Source organism: Zingiber officinale, chromosome 8A (genome assembly GCF_018446385.1).
Source record: "Zingiber officinale cultivar Zhangliang chromosome 8A, Zo_v1.1, whole genome shotgun sequence".
Taxonomy (NCBI): Eukaryota; Viridiplantae; Streptophyta; class Magnoliopsida; order Zingiberales; family Zingiberaceae; genus Zingiber; species Zingiber officinale.
In genome coordinates, this window is record NC_056000.1 from 109,726,148 (window position 1) to 109,736,253 (window position 10,106).

Consider the following 10,106-nt stretch of genomic DNA (forward strand, 5'->3'; position numbering starts at 1 on the left):
AGCCCAAGCATCAACCCTAGAAGTCACAATCATGGAGGAAGAAATCAAGAAGGCTTTATTTGATATAGGCGTCGATAAAGCCCCGGGTCCGAATGGTTACAATGCAAAATTCTTCACGACAGCTTGGGACAACATAAGGGTTGATTTCATTAAGGAGATAAAGGAATTCTTCATTAATGGTAGGCTCCTCAAGCAATGGAATCACACATTGATAGCTCTTATCCCTAAATCTGATCATGCTCCAAGAGTTTCGGCTTTTAGACCTATCTCATGTTGTACGATTTTCTACAAGGTCATCCCCAAAGTATTTGCGGCAAGATTATCAAAAGTTATAGATATATTGTTGGATCCGGCTCAAGTGACTTTCATCAAAGGTCGGTCCATAAGTGATAACATTCATTTTGCCCAAGAATTATTGAGAAAGTATGCTCGTAAGCGGATTTCTCCAAGGCGTATGATCAAAGTTGATTTGCGCAAAGCTTTTGACACGGTTGATTGGAGTTTCCTTATGTCCGCACTTGTTGGTTTTGAGGTTCCCTAATAATTTTATGGATGGATAAGGGAATGCATAACCAAGGTTTCTTACTTCGTTAGTGTAAATGGTGGATTGCATGGTTTCTTTAGTGGAAGAAGAGGTGTGAGGCAAGGTGACCCTCTCTCTCCTTTGTTATTTGGCCTATGTTTAGAAGGTTTCTCACGTTCTATGAAAGTTATATCAAGGCTAAGTGCTTTTCATTATCATCCAAAATGTCAAGAAGTGGAACTCACACATATAGCATATGTCGATGACCTATTGTTATTTGCAAGAGCCAATGTTTCTACTCTTAGCCTCATTATGGATTCCCTATTGACTTTTGGTGATAAAGCGGGCCTTCCAATGAAATCCAACTTATATATGGTCGGGATTAGTGACCAACTACGGGAAGAGCTGTTAGACATAATCAATTTTCAACAAGACATATTTTTCTTCTGATATCTTGGTATTCCATTAGCGACGGAGAAATTGAGGATTGTGAATTTTGGGGTACTTCTTGACTTCATAAGAAAGAAGGTTGTATCTTAGCTAAAGCACACACTTTCCCATGCCAGAAGATTGGAACTTGTAAGATCGGTACTTCAATGAGTGAAATGTTTTTGGTTGTCTATCCTTCCAATACCAAGTGGTGTTATTGACAAGATTTATGGCATCTCTCATTTCCTTGTATGGTCAACAAAACATCCACCAATTTCATGGGCTACTATATGTCTACCCAAAGAAGGAGGATATGGTTTACATGATTTGCAAACATGGAATATGACTTTCTTATGTTGGATTCTATGGAATATTCAAAATCGACGGGAGTCCCTTTGGGTCCGATGGATTCATCATCACTATCTCTGAAATATGGACTTTTGTTAATGGAGGAGTAAGCCTTCAGACTCCCCCCTTATTAAACCCTTACTTTATATTCGTGATGAGCTTGTACAGCGAACTACCTCCATTAGCACCGCAAACATGAAGATGATAGAGTGGTTTGCTGGGGAAAATAATGGGTCGGCTTTGGTATATGAGTTTTTCCATCCAAGAGTGGCTAAAGTGAATTGGTTTTCGAAGATATGGAAGCCATATATTTTGCCCAAGAATAGGTTTATCTCTTGGTTACTTGCTCATGGAAGACTAAGAACAGCGGACACCATCTCATATGAGTCCAACAAATTATGTGAATTGTGTTACCAACAAGATGAATCCAATAATCATATTGTCTTTGATTGTGACATTGTCAAGCCCTACTTGATAAAGTCAAGACATGGATGGGGTATCCCTTTTGACATCACTAATATGCCCTCCTTTATTGATACATTTTGACAACATTACAAAGGTAAAGGATGACAAATAAAAGCAAGACATCTTACTCTATCTTCCATGATTTATCTCATATAGCATGCACATAACATGAGCCGATTTGAGAATCTTGTACCTTGCTTTGAAAAGATATTTCACAAAGTCCAAGTTCATGTTTGGTGGTTTGTGGATATCAAGTAATTCTTTTGTAATGTGTGGTAATGCTTTGTAATGTGCTCAGATGTCATATAAAGTCCAAGTCATGTTTGGTACTTTGTAAACATTAGTGAGGCCTTGATGTGTAATATTATGTATGAAGTTTGCTTAATGGTGTCTTACAAAGTCATAAAACTGTTATGCACTTTGTAGACATCATATGATTGTATTTTGTTCTTTTGGGGAGTATAATACCTCCCTCTCCCCCACCAAAAAAAAAAAAAAAAATTATAGGAGAGAGACTATGATTGTACCTGTAAGTGATCGAGGGGACGATCAGGTCTATCCTACTACATGAAGAAGAAAACACATAATACTCTATTAACTTTTTTCAGACATTTATTGAAGGATGCTAAAAGCAAGTACATTATATTGGAGAAATTGACTTAGTGGTTAGTCTTGACCGCATGACGAATAATATCTTATTTTCTATCTCACCCAATCACTTTCCTCACCAATAGAACTTTGGAACATATGTTAACTAATCCGAAAGCTTTAGACAGACTGATCAAATAAATGATGGAGCTGAGTAAGTATGATATTCATTATCAACCCCGAACGACCATTAAAAATTAAACTTTAACGGATTTCATGACTGAAACAATGAGCCCTGACTTGGAAGGAACTTGGAAAATCTTTGTGAATGGATCTTCTTCCCGATAAGATAATGGAGTCGGGTTAGTGTTGATCTTTCCCTAAGATGATGTACTTCATATATCCATTCGGCTTAATTTTTAAGCATCCAATAATGAAGCAAAGTATGCAGCGTTACTTGCTCGTCTCCAGCAACCAAGCAAGTCAGTGGCTCTTAAGTAATTATTCATTCGGATTCTCAGTGGTTGCTTAGCAGTTAGATGAAATATTTGAAATCAAAAATGACTAACTAAGACAGTATGCTGAGGCCTTTATCCAACTGAAGGTGGATTTCTAAGAAGTTACCCTCTAGAAGATTCCTTGAGTTAATAATCAAAAGGCTGATGAGTTGACAAAAATTACAAGTGTGTTGGCTATATGGACTTTGGATGATTCAGTCTCTTAGACTTTACTTGTTGCTTGAATTGATAAACCGATCGATTAGAGGACTCCATTTATTTCTTTTTTATAACATGTGATTTTGCTCGCTGACTCCAAGCAAGCCTGATTACTCAAAACAAGAGCTGCTCAATTTACTTTGATCGACGATCACTTATACAGTTGAGCTTTCTCATGCCCCTCCTCAAGTGCCTTAGTCCTAATGCCATTGATTATAACATGTGGTAAATTCATGAGGGCATTTACGAAAATCATATTTGGGGGCAGATGCTAGCTCGAAAAGTTTTATTGACTGATTATTTTTTGACCAACTTTACAAGATAATACTATTAAATATGTTGCCACCTGAGACCATTGTCAGAAGCATCAACATCTCTCCCACCATCCAATTGAGTTCCTAAAGACTTTAACCATCACCTATCCTTTCGATCAATGGGGGATAGATATAGTGGGACCCTTCCCGATCGAGATTCAATAGAAGAAATTTCTCTTAGTCGCTATCGATTACTTCTTCAAATGGGTGGAAGAGGAAGCTCTGGCTTTGATAACTAAATAGGTTGTCATGAAGTTCTTATGGAATAATATTGTTCGCCAGTTCGACTTACCCTACAAACTTGTCTCCAATAATGTTTAGTAGTTCTAAGGTCACAAACTCAAAGAATGATGCGAAGATTTTGACATTCAATACGATTTCACATTCGTTACCTACCCACAAAACAATGATTAGACAGAAGTAGTCAGTCGGGAAATCATTCGGGGGCACAAGTTCAAACTCGTCCATGTGAAGGATATCCTTTAAGCTTACTGAGCAAAGCCTTGAGAAAGTACCGATCAAACCTCTTTCCATCTTGTCTAAGGTGGAGAGTGTTAGGATCGTTCGTACTCGGCTAGAGAGGGGGGGTGTGAATAGCCGCCCCAAATTCTCGCGTTCTTCCTACAGTTAGGGTTAGTCGCAGCGGAAATACAAGGAAGAAACTGAGGAGAAGAAAAACAAACCGATGTAACGAGGTTCGGAGATGAACTCCTACTCCTCGGCGTGTCCGTAAGGTGGACGAAGTCTACCAATCCGTCGGTGGATGAGTCCCTGGAGAACCGGCTAAATATGAGCTCCTTATGGGTGGAGAAACCTCGCCACAACTACTTCTTGCAACAGCAAGATAAGGAGTACAAATACAAGAGAAGCAAGAAGTAAATACACAGCAAATGTAAACAACCCTTGCCTTCTTGTCGACTGTTGAAGAAGCAACAGCTTCTCAGACGCCAACCACAGCAGCAGCTCAGTCGGAGTCCCAGCCGAAAGAAGAAGCTCACGCGAAGCTTGCGAAGAAGAGCTCAACAAAGCTCAAGCACCAGAGCAGCCAAGAGAAGAGAAGAGAAAGAAGCAGCAGCACAGAAGATGCCCTCTCCTTTATATCCGCGAAGAAGAAACATCGAAGAAACTAGCCGCTTGCGTTGCAGCTAGAATCTCGATCGTGGACCGATCCTACCGATCGGTCCCGGACCGATCGGTCGATACATGCGTACTCGATCGATCGTGGACCGATCAAAGACACTGATCGGTCCACGCACCGATCCCAACTCTTGATTTGAAGCTCTTCCTTCCGCGACATCTCTCGATCGGCCGCCACGACCGATCGGAAGCTCTGATCGGTCCACGGACCGATCGGACGCCTTCTCGCGGCTACTGATCACCTTCTGATCGGTCTGCAGACCGATCAGATACCGATCAGTAGCACACTGATCGGTTACTGATCGGTCACCAGACCGATCAGATAACTAGTGACTTGGTTTTTGCCCAAACCAAGTCCCAAGCCTTCCAAACCAACATTCGGTCAACCTCGACCTGTTGGTACTTCATTCCTAGCATCTGGTCACTCCCTTGACCTGCTAGAATTTCCCGCCAAGTGTCCGGTCAATCCCTTTGACCTACTTGGACTTTCCTCAACACCAGATGTCCGATCATCCCTGATCCATCTGGATTTTCCCTTGCCTGGCTTCACTCACCCGGACTTTCACCTGGCTTCACTCACCAGGATTTCCACACTGCCTAACATCCCAGTTAGGACTTTCTCACTGCCTGGCTTCACTCACCAGGACTTTCCAACTGCCTAACATCCCAGTTAGGACTTTCCCACTGCCTGGCTTCACTCACCAGGACTTTCCACACTGCCTAACATCCCAGTTAGGACTTTCCCACTGCCTGGCTTCACTCACCAGGACTTTCCACCTGCCTAACATCCCAGTTAGGACTTTCCCTCGTGCCAAGCTCCCTGCTTGGACTTCTCCGTGCCAAGTCTCCATACTTGGACTTTTCCAGTGCCAAGTCTCCATACTTGGACTTTTCCCGTGCCAAGTCTCCACACTTGGACTTTTCGCGTGCCAAGCTCCCTGCTTGGACTTTTCCAGTGCCAAGTTCCCTGCTTGGACTTTTTCCGTTGCTAAGTCTCCATACTTGGACTCTTTCCCGAATCAGGTCAACCAGGTCAACCTTGACCTACGTTGCACCAATAATCTCCCAAACATTTGTCCCATATCAAGAATACAACTCTTCCACGAGTGTCAAACATCAAAATACAACTCAACTAGGTCAACCTTGACCTAAGGTTGCACCAACAATCTTCCTAAGTCAAACATCAAAATACAACTCGAGTCAGGTCAACTCGAGTCAGGTCAACCAGGTCAACCTTGACCTAAGGTTGCACCAACAATCTCCCCCTTTTTTATGTTTGACAAAACCATAATCAAGTTAGGTTAATCCGATAACCTAACTTAGGTTTCCCAATGTTCTTCAATGTTCTTCCTTGAACATTATCTAGAACATTCTCCCATTCTCCAACACTCTCCCCCTTTTTGACACACATCAAAAAGAGAGAATCAAGGTCAAGAGTTTCTTCCTAATGAAAGTCCCATAGCTTTCATTGAAACTCTTAATTTCCCCCTTGATACTAAACTCAACAATCAACTTAGTGACAATCCTATGTCACTAATCCTCAAAAGTCTTAAGGAGTAAAAACTCCTCCTAAGAGTCAACTCCCCTTGACAATTAGGTAAAAACTCCCCCTAAAGGTCAACTCCCCCTTGACCATTGCACCAACAATGTCTTGGAGAGTTTCAAACCTTTAGAAACCCGAAACTCAACTCCCAAAAACTGAAATTTTAGACACCTGCTGAAAATCAGAAACTGGCACGCACTGATCGGTCCTAAGACCGATCAAAAACCCCCTGGATCGGTCCCCAGACCGATCCAGACTCTGACAGGAGATTTCTGAAATTTCCTTCCCGAAATTCAAAAACTCCTAGAAAATTCCAGAAAATTCGAAAAATTACGAAATTTTGAGGATACATTCCTCATAACATATACTATCATGGAAAAATAGTTTTCTATGAAAATAACTTCCATTTTTCAATCTTGATACAAAGTTCAAAAACTTTGAAATAGTTCAAATTTAACTCAACTTTGTATCACAATGTTCAATGATGAATGCAATCACTAAGATGGCTTCATCAAGGTTTTCCAAATCAATTTTAAAATGATTTTAAACCTTTTAATTTAGGACCATAATCTTAGGGCTAAATGTACATGACTTGTACACAAGCTTTCCCTATGATCCTCCATTTCTTGAATTAGGCTCATCTAGGTACAAGAACTATGCACCTTGATCCTAATTCATGATCCTATCTCACACACATCTAAAGTGTATCAAACACATCCATGGCAATTTTAATGTGAGATATGGGTTTAGGTATCTTAGACTAAGGTCTCATGCATTTTCTAAACACAAATTTGATCTCAATATAAAAATGTGTTTTTCATCCTTAAATCAATTCAATTGATTATTAATGCAAGAGATGATGACATGGCATAAAATGGTATCATAAATGAAAACATGTGCCAATGTCATGATGTCATGGCATAAAGTATGAAACTTAAATAAACATGACATAAAAACTAGGCTAAGCATTATCATGACATTTCAAATGATAATAAAACTAAACATGATGTCATGACATGTGAGGGCAAACAATCATGGCAAGATTTAGCATAAATATACCTAGATTACCTATCTAAGTATCCTTAACCACTTGGCTAACTTCAAATTTAATCCTAGATTGCCCCAAAATGTCAAAATCCTAATTTTGACACTTCTTGAACTCTAGATTAATTCATGTCACTTAAAGATCAAATTTATCCTCAAAACTTGGCATGTTTCATTTTTTTTCGAGAGTTCTCTAGATTTTCCCAAATTGTGCCAATTGAGATTAAAAATGAAATTTTCAATCTTTAGGCACATTTAACTCTTCAAAGGAGTAAATGATAATTCCATTTCATTTTCAAAAGTTCTCAAAACCTTGAAAATGCTCCTTGAATGTCAATTTCCTCAAAGTTGGGTTAACTACCCTTCTAATCGGAGTTGACACTCTCTAACCCATCTATGGGGTAGAGAAGATGCTCCTAGGAACCCAATACCTATTAGAGCTCATTGGGTTCACTAAATATTCACTAGGGATAACTTCCCTAGCAACCCTCCTAATGACCCTCTTAGGCTTTAAAGCCTTGGCCATTTGGGACTCATCAAGATTAACTCTAGGGGTGACTCCCCTTGTGACCTTGGTGTTGGTCTTCCTAGCCCTAGGTTTTGTTCCATAATCGAATGGAACATTATGATAAGTGGGCTTGACCACTTGAGACTTAGGTTTGTGACCCAAACCTTTCTTGTCCTTGGACATTGGTTTTTGACCCTTAAACCCTAGAGATGACTTCTCCAAGTTCTTAAGAGCCTTTTCCAAAGTATCAAGTCTTGACCTCAAGACTTGATTCTCCTTCTCTAATACCTCAATTTTTAATTTTTCATTTTTCTTTGAGGTATTCCTAGGCATATGTCTAGATGATTTGGGATTTCTATCTAGGTTTCCCTTAACCTTAGATGAGTTAATCCTAGGGTTGGCTTTCCTAGTGTTATCCTTATCTAGACTAACATCTTTGGCACCTAAGCACATATATTGGTTCCTAGAATTATCATGCTTATCATTCTTGACAATTGCAATAAAACTACTAGCATGAGTCTTATTATTATTGCAAGAGTGTGCCTTAAATGTTACCTTAGGGTTTGCCTTAGCTCCCCCTATCGACGTGCTCGGTCTCTTGTCCTTGTGAGATTGCCTCCCCCTCGGACATTGATTCCGATAATGTCCCCTTCGCTTGCATTGGAAGCACACCACGTGCTCCTTGCCCTTGCGTGTTGGGACTCTGACTTCCTTGATCTTTGGCGCCGGTGGAGTCTTTCTAACCCTCTTTGGACACTTACTCTTGTAGTGCCCAAACTTCCTACACTCAAAACACATTATGTGTAATTTGCTTGAAATCACAGTGTTTGAGTTACCTAGGGTTGTGGATGTAGATGAGCTTTCTTCTTCATCCCTTCCGGAGGTAGATGCCTCTTCTTGCTCCGATCTTGAACAAGAGCTCTCCTCCTCTTCTTCCTTGGATGTTGAGTAGCCCTTAACTCCCAATTCGCTTCCTCCATGATGTGAGCTACTTGGCTCACTAGGCTCCTCTTCATGGAATTTTGCCAAATTGTTCCACAATTCCTTAGCATTGTTGTACCTATCTATCTTGCACAAAACATTATTAGGTAAAGCAAATTCAATAATTTTTGTTACCTCGTCATTGATTTCGGATTGTCGAATTTGCTCTTTCGTCCACTCCTTCTTCTTGATAGGTTTTCCTTCCTCATCCATCGGAGGGAAAAACCCTTCTTGTACACAAAACCAATTTAACATATTAGTCCTAAGAAAATACATCATCCTTACCTTCCAATATGTGAAGTTGTCGTGAGACTCGTAGAAGGGTTGAATCGTGACATCTTCTCCATAGAGATCCATCTCTAGCCCGTGCTCCCTCGGGTGTTGATCCGTCGAAGAGCGGCCTCGCTCTGATACCACTTGTTGGGATCGTTCATACTCGGCTAGAGAGGGGGGGTGTGAATAGCCGCCCCAAATTCTCGCGTTCTTCCTACAGTTAGGGTTAGTCGCAGCGGAAATACAAGGAAGAAACTGAGGAGAAGAAAAACAAACCGATGTAACGAGGTTCGGAGATGAACTCTTACTCCTCGGCGTGTCCGTAAGGTGGACGAAGCCTACCAATCTATCGGTGGATGAGTCCCCGGAGAACCGGCTAAATATGAGCTCCTTATGGGTGGAGAAACCTCGCCACAACTACTTCTTGCAACAGCAAGATAAGTAGTACAAATACAAGAGAAGCAAGAAGTAAATACACAGCAAATGTAAACAACCCTTGCCTTCTTGTCGACTGTTGAAGAAGCAACAGCTTCTCAGACGCCAACCACAGCAGCAGCTCAGTCAGAGTCCCAGCCGAAGGAAGAAGCTCACGCGAAGCTTGCGAAGAAGAGCTCAACAAAGCTCAAGCACCAGAACAGCAGCTCTGTAGCAGAAGAGAAGAGCTCTAGCACAGAAGATGCCCTCGTCTCCTTTATACCTGCGAAGAAGAAACAGCGAAGAAACTAGCCGTTGCGTTGCAACGGCTAGAACCCTGATCGGTCTGTGGACCGATCAGGCCCTGCGCTGATCGGTCCCCAGACCGATCAGTCAGTGCACAGAAACATTCTGTGCGTACTCTGATCGGTCTGTGGACCGATCAGGCCACAGCTGGATCGGTCCACAGACCGATCCCAACTCTTGGCTTTGAAGCTCTTCCTTCCGCGACATCGTCTCCTGATCGGTCGCCACGATCGATCAGGGAAGCTCCTGATCGGTCCACAGACCGATCAGGCGTCTTTCTCGCGGCTACTGATCACCTTCTGATCGGTCTGCAGATCGATCAGATACCGATCAGTAGCACACTGATCGGTTACTGATCGGTCACCAGACCGATCAGATAACTAGTGACTTGGTTTTTGCCCAAACCAAGTCCCAAGCCTTCCAAACCAACATTCGGTCAACCTCGACCTGTTGGTACTTCATTCCTAGCATCTGGTCACTCCCTTGACCTGCTAGAATTTCCCGCCAAGTGTCCGGT